General features: G+C 37.6%; 1 pseudogene; it reads left to right on the top strand.

Moving 5' to 3' along the window:
- Positions 1-345: 345 nt before the first annotated feature.
- LOC126004525 (kinesin-like protein KIF2A) lies at positions 346-7,218 on the top strand (annotated as a pseudogene).
- Positions 7,219-7,571: the final 353 nt, after the last annotated feature.

The raw sequence follows: 7,571 nt of genomic DNA, 5'->3' as shown, positions 1-7,571 counted from the left end.
CTGAAGTTATTGTTGATAGGTTTTGCATAGTTCCATTCTATAGCGATTCCAAATACATTTAATAAATTTTGCTATTAAAAACACTGGGAGACTCTCCCCCAAGTTGCCTCGGAGCCCCGGCCTTCACCCTGGAGCCCTGGAGTGTGTCCGCTTCCATTTGCCCGCCTGCAGGTCCAAACTGCAGGCCTTGTGGGGGCCTTCACTTGATTTTCCTTGAGCCTAAGTCCTTCAAGCTGGGTTGGTGCTGCCAGGGTCACTGCACATACCCAGGCCCTTCCCCGCCTTTTCTGTCCTCTCGGTCACCTCCCTCGGCCTGCCTTTGCTGCCTCTTCTCCACATGAGGGGATGGCCAAGGCCAACTTCAACAAGATCCAGATCTGCATTTACGTGGTGGAATATATCAAGCAATGGTAACATCTTCGAATGAAGATAATGAAAGTGTAACTGTTGAGTGGATAGAAAATGGAGATACAAAGGCAAAGAGATTGATTTGGAGAGTATGTTTTCACTTAAACCTGACCTTGTTCCAGAAGAAGAAATTGAACCCAGTCTAGAAACACCTCCACCTCCAGCATCCTCAGCCAAAGTAAACAAAATCTTTAAGAATAGACAGACTGTGGCTTGTATTAAAAATGACCTTCCAAGAAATAATCGAGTCACTGGTTCTCACATGCATTGCCTAGTCAGCTTCCTGAACAGTCTTCCTCTGCACAACAGAATGCACGTAGGAAATCTAATTGTGAAAAGAAGTAGAAAAATTGCAAGAAAAGCGAGAGAAAAGGAGACTGCAACAGCAAGAACTTAGAGAAAAAAGAGCACAGGATGTTGATGCTACAAACTCAAATTATGAAATTATGTGTATGATCAGAGACTTTAGAGAAAGTTTGATTATAGATTATTAACAACAGCAGATCTAATTGATGAATATAGGGTATGTGTGTAAGAAAACGGCCACTTAATAAAATGAAACTGAAATGAAAGATCTTGACGTAATCACAATCCCTACTAAAGATGTTGCGATGGTACACAAACCTAAACAAAGAGTAGATTTAACAAGATACCTAGAAAACCAAACATTTCGTTTTGATTATGCCTTCAATGACTCAGCTCCTAATGAAATGGTTTACAGGTTTACAGATAGACCACTAATGGAAACTATATTTGAAAAGGGATGACTACTTGCTTTCTTATGGACAGACTGGAGGTGGAAAAACTCATACTATGGGAGGTGACTTTTCAGGAAAGAACCAAGATTGCTCTAAAGGAATTTATGCATTAACAGCTTGAGATGTCTTTTTAAACTAAGGAAGCCAAACTATAAGAAGTTAGAACTTCAAGTGTGCAATTGGGAGAGACTGTATGTGTCACCTGTGCATGTTTCTCTACTATTCTGTGTCCTGAACCTCTCCTGAATGGGCTGAGAAGGGCCCAGCAAAATCACTCTCCTAGAGTTGCCCAGGCTGAAAAGCCAAGGAGGACTGAGTTCGTGAGTAAACACCGGCTATCAGCGGTAACTTGCAGAAAGTTAGACTCTCTGTCTGTGAAGTCAGGCCGGAGGAATCTGCCCCTGCTGTGTGATTACCAATTGGGAGAGACTGTGTGTGTCACCTGTGTGTGTCACCTGTGCATGTTTCTCTACTGTTCTGTGTCTTGAACCTCTCCTGATTGGGCCGAGAAGGGCCCAGCAAAATTGCTCTCCTAGAGGCCCCAGAAGAGCAAGGCTGCTCCACTTTGCTTTGTGGCTGTGCACTCTTTCTAACGAATGAACCCCACCATAACATGCAGAAAAAAAAAATCACACTACAAGTGTGACAATGGGGAAACCTTGCAGGCAAACAGCATGCACAGAGAATGAAGATGATAGCTCTGACAACCCAAAGAAATACCAACCATCTGATTAACCTCTCAGATAAGGAGTTTAGAATAAAAATATGGAGGATCCTCATGGAAAAAGAAAATATAGTTCTAGCTGAACAGAACAAAAACAGAAATCAGAAAACTCCAAATTGAAGTAACAGATCTGAAAAACAGCAGATCAACTGAAAAACTCAGTGGAGAGCCTCTCCAGCAGGGTAACAGTAGCTGAGGACAGAATCAGTGAACTGGAAGATCAAATGCAGAACAACTCCATACAGCAGAAGATATTGGAAAAGAACCTTAAGGCAAATAATCATACAATGAAAAAAGTATTCAATGAATGTGAAGAGATAAAAATAGAAGTCTTTGATAAATTCAACAGAAACAACATAAGAATGATTGGAGTCCCAGAAGCCCAGGAAGGTGATCCACAGGAAGAATCAACAGTCAAAGACATCATCACAGAGATACTCCCAGAGCTAAAGACCACATGCAATCAAATCCTGTATTCCTGAAGAGTACCAGCTAAAAGAGACCCGAAGAAAAACACCCCAAGACACATCCTAGTCACAATGAGGAATCCTACAGATAGAGAATACTGAAAGCAGCAAGATCAAAAAGGGAAATTACATTCAAAGGAGCATCCATAAGATTTACAGCAGACATGTCACAAGAAAATCTCAAGGCCAGACGACAGTGGTGGGATATTGTGACAAGACTGAATGAAATGGAGGCTTCACCTAGTGCTGGAGGAGGCTTCTGTCCTACAACCATCAGTGGGATTTTGATGAATCCACTTTAGGGAAAGAGTGTTGCACGGGTGGTGAAATATGAAATAATGAGACCACACAAAATAAATTGTATGGGGACCCGCATCTTCAAAAGATATAAAACAAATTTACTCTCTCCATGTTGAAAAATATATAAAAGTATCTGGTATGCAAGGTATTTCCACACTAACAAAAGGCAGAGAACCTTAGGAGAAACAACACAATAGTACCAAGCCCTAGAATATAAATATCAAAAAACTAGCCGATACAGGTGAAAATTCTGTGCTAACAAGGTAGGAAGTAACATGATTCTTATGACAAAGGAAGAAAAACTGATTTGCATTTTCACTGACCACTATGCTTTTAGTGCTTTTATGATTTATCTGGCCTGAAGGCAAAACTAGCAGAGCTTTGGTGCTGAGAATTTCCCCGAGTTATAGACTGAAGCCTGTAATTTTGGCCTGTATTTTTTTTTACAAGAGAGAGAATATGCCAAATAACAAGAAATTGTAATGTCACTATCATGTCATGAATATCAGAAATATTGCCAGTAATCCATGTAGGGGGTATAATTAACTTCCACCAATGGGCCCGCTGACTAAAATATTTCTTGGGAGAATATCAGCTCACTACTTTAAGAAAATCATATTAGATACTTCTGGAGGTGTGCTTCCCCTAAAATGAAGGTGCCTGTGCGGCATGGCATGGCAACCTAGAATACTGCAACCAGCCCGACTCACATTGAAATTTGAAGAAAGGATACATAGCTTCATGGATAAGCAACAGCTCAGAAACTTTACAGATGCAAAACCAGCTTAAATGAAAAACTGAAAAATCTACTTTAAGACAAGACAAACCCAACAGACACACCAAACTTATACACAAAGATGACATTAAGTCCCATGAAAATCATCTTCCTTAATGTCAATGTACTAAATGCACCAGTTAAGAGATACAGAGTGGCTAAATAGATCAAAAAGATGAATCCAACCTTCTGCTGCCTACAAGAAACATACCTGAATAGTCAGAACAAACATAGACTCAAAATCAAAGGCTGGAGGAAAATCATCCAAGCAAACAACACACTTAAAAAAGGTGGGATGGCCATATTAATATCTGATGACATAAACTTTAGAGTCAGAAAGTTGTAAGGGACAAAGATGGACACTTCGCACTAATCAAGGGATATGTGCAACAGGAAGAAATCACACTAATAAACATATATGCACCCAATGAGACCAGCAAATTATCTAATACAATTATTGATAAATTTGAAAGAAGACATCAATAATAACACAATAATTGTGGAGACCTCAACACAGCCCTGTCAACACTTGATAGGTCAACCAGACTGAAACCCAACAAAAATATACTAGTCCTGAAAAGAGAAATGGAAGAAAGAGGTTTAGTATATATATATATATATATATATATATATATATATATATATATATATATATATATATATATATATATATATATATATAGGGCACTCCATCCCCAGAAACCTGGATACACAGTCTTCTTCAATGTACATGGGTCATTCTCCAGGATATACCTCATGCTGGCACATAAAACATACCTCCATAAAATTAAAAATATAGGAATTTTGCAGGCTACCTTCACTGACCACAAGGCTCTGAAATTTGATGTGAACAACAAAGGGACACAGAAGAAGAAAGTTAATAACTGGAAATTAAACAACCTGCTACTGAACAACCAGTGAGTCCGAGGTAAAATCAAAGAGGAAATCAAAACTTTCCTGGAAACAAATGACAATGAAGACACAGCTATCAGAACCTATGGGATACAGCTAAAGCAGTACTGAGTAATAACTGGAAATTAAACAACCTGCTACTGAACAACCAGTGAGTCCGAGATAAAATCAAAGAGGAAATCAAAACTTTCCTGGAAACAAATGACAATGAAGACACAGCTATCAAAACCTATGGGATACAGCTAAAGCAGTACTGAGAGGAAAATTTATAGCTTTGCAAGCACACAAGGAAGGAAGAAGGGGCATACCTCAATAGCCTAATGACACAGCTCATAAAATTATAAAATGATCACAAAAGGAACCAAAAACAAGGAGACAGAAGGAAATAACAAAGCTTAGAGCAGAAATCAATGAAGTGGAAACCCAAAAAACAATCCGAAAAAATCAACGAAAGCAGAAGTTGGTTCTTTGAAAAAATAAACAAAATTGATAGACCATTGGCAAAACTCACACAGAGAGAGAAACTTGATAAGCCGTATTAGAAATGAAAAGGGGGAGATCACTACAGATATTGCAGAGATTCAAAGGGTAATCAGAGAAACTTAGAAACTCTATGCCATCAAAATGAGAATCTGGAAGAAATGAACAAATTCTTGGACTCCTATAACCTTCCTCGGTTGAATAAGGAAGATGTAGCATATTTAAACACCCCCATCACCATTGAGGAAATTAAAATGGTAATCAAATGTCTGCCCAAAAAAAAAGCCCAGGCCCAGATGAATTCTTTCAAACTAATTCTTTCAATTCTTTCAAATTCTTTCAAACTAAACTTTCAAATTAAAATGAATTCTTTCAAACTAAGTTTCAAACTAATTCTTTCAAACTAATTCTTTCAATTCTTTCAAATTCTTTCAAACTAATTCTTTCAATTCTTTCAAATTCTTTCAAACTAATTCTTTCAATTTTCAAAATTTTCAATTTTCAAACAAATTCTTTCAAAAATTTCAAAATTTTCAATTTTCAAACAAATTCTTTCAAACTAATTCTTTCAATTCTTTCAAATTCTTTCAAACTAAACTTTCAAACTAAAATGAATTCTTTCAAACTAATTCTTTCAAACTAATTCTTTCAATTCTTTCAAATTCTTTCAAACTAAAATGAATTCTTTCAAACCTTTCAAGAGGAACTAATACCAATCGTGGCCAGACTCTTTCATGAAATTGAAAAAAATGGGTACACTTCCAAATAGCTTTTATGAAACCAACATCACCTTGGTACCAAAACCAAACAGAGATGCTGCCAAAAAAGAAAATTACAGACCAATATCCCTGATGAACACAGATGCAAAGATCCTCAACAAAATCCTGGCAAATAGGATCCAATGCCTCATCAAGAACTTCAAGTATATGCAACCTTTGTTGAAATTTATAATGGAAAGGTGTTTAGACTTACTAAACAGTAAAACAGAACGAAGAGTCCATTTTTTAAAGCCGGTCAAATTGAGCAGTGGGTATCACCAATTTTTTTGATACTAACGTTAGTAAGTTTTTTTTTTAAAAGCCAGTCAAATTGAGCAGTGGGTATCACCAACTTTTGTGATACTAACGTTAATAAGTTCTGATAAACCACTGCCATGGGACCATCCAGGAGTCCTTGAAGATGGAAAACAGTAGGTTTAAGTGGTGGGATTGCAGGAACGGGAAGTTAAATGAGTTGAAGATGTTCTCAAACTCATTGACATAGGCAACAGTTGCAGAACATCTGGTCAAACATCTGCAAATGCACATTCATCTTGAAGCCATGCAGTTTTCCAAATTATTCTCAGAAGGGAAGGGAAACTACATGGCAATTTTTCTCTCATTGACTTGGCTGGAAATGAAAGAGGAGCTAATACTTTCAGTGCAGATAGACAAACTAGACTTGAAGGTGCTGAAATTAATAAAAAGCCTTTTAGCGCTCAAGGAGTGCATCAGAGCCTTAGGTAGAAACAAACCTCATACTTTTTTTTTTTTTTTGAGTGAGTAAACTCACTTAGTTGTTAAGAAATTCATTCATAGGTGAAAACTCTCATACCTGCATGATTGCCACAATTTCCAGGAATGGCATTCTGTGAAAATACTCTTAATACATTAAGATATGCAAATAGGGTGAAAGAATTGACTGTGGATCCATCAGCTGCTGGCGATGTTCATCCAATAATGCACCATTCACCAAGTCAAATTGATGTCTTAGAGACACAATGAGTTGTTGGCAGTTCCCCTCAGAGAGATGAGTTAAAACTTCTTTGTGAACAAAATGAAGAAGTCTCTCCACAATTGTTTACTTTCCATAAAGCTGTGTCACAAATGGTAGAAATGAAAGAACAAATTGTAGAAGATCACAGGGCCATATTCCGGGAATCCATTCAATGGTTAGAAGATGACTGAAGAAGTAGACAATGTTGTTGATTCATATGTTACACAACTTGAAGCTATTCTTGAGCAAAAAATAGATATTTTAATTGAGCTACGGGATAAAGTGAAGTGTTTCTGCGCAGCTCTACAAGAAGAGGAGCAAGCTAGCAAGCAGATCAACCCGAAGAGACCCTGTGCCTTTTGAGTTGGCATTTGCTGTCAAAGGATCCCCAGAACCCCACTGCTGTTAATGTACAATGGGTCAGATCTAAGGGCCATTTGAAAGTTTGAAATTTTATGTGTCATGGAAAATGTCTTGTCACTTCACCTGAATGACATTTCAATTTTTGTGAAACACTCCTTTGTCTACAAAATGCATCTAGTCCAGGAGGCACACCAAGATTTGGGGATACTGAAGTATTTTGTTTTATTTACCCAAATAAGTGACTTACTTTTGGAAATCCTTGCCAATTTTATTTTCTTTATAACTGAAGAGTGTGGAGTTGATCCAGAGTTGAATAGTAAGGGCAAACAAAATACAAAGGCATTTTCTTTTAACATGATTCGATTTTCGTAGCGAGACTGAGCAGTTTTAAATCCTTTGTGTGCATGCATATCTCATCAGTGATTGTACATACCTTGCCCACTTCTAGACAGCTGTGCATTATGCCTTGACTAAGGCTGTTGATCCTTTCTGAAGCACAGCCAGGATAAATTACATTCCTTAATTGTTTCTGTAAATTACCTTTATTCTGTGTACATTTATACTGTGTTTGAAACATTTTTTTTGTGTGTGTGTAACTAGTTAATTTTGCAGGATGTGCCATATCATTG

Source organism: Suncus etruscus, chromosome 3 (genome assembly GCF_024139225.1).
Source record: "Suncus etruscus isolate mSunEtr1 chromosome 3, mSunEtr1.pri.cur, whole genome shotgun sequence".
In the NCBI taxonomy this organism is placed as follows: domain Eukaryota; kingdom Metazoa; phylum Chordata; class Mammalia; order Eulipotyphla; family Soricidae; genus Suncus; species Suncus etruscus.
Note: the sequence above shows the minus strand (reverse complement) of the source record. Positions and strands in the feature narration are given on the sequence as shown.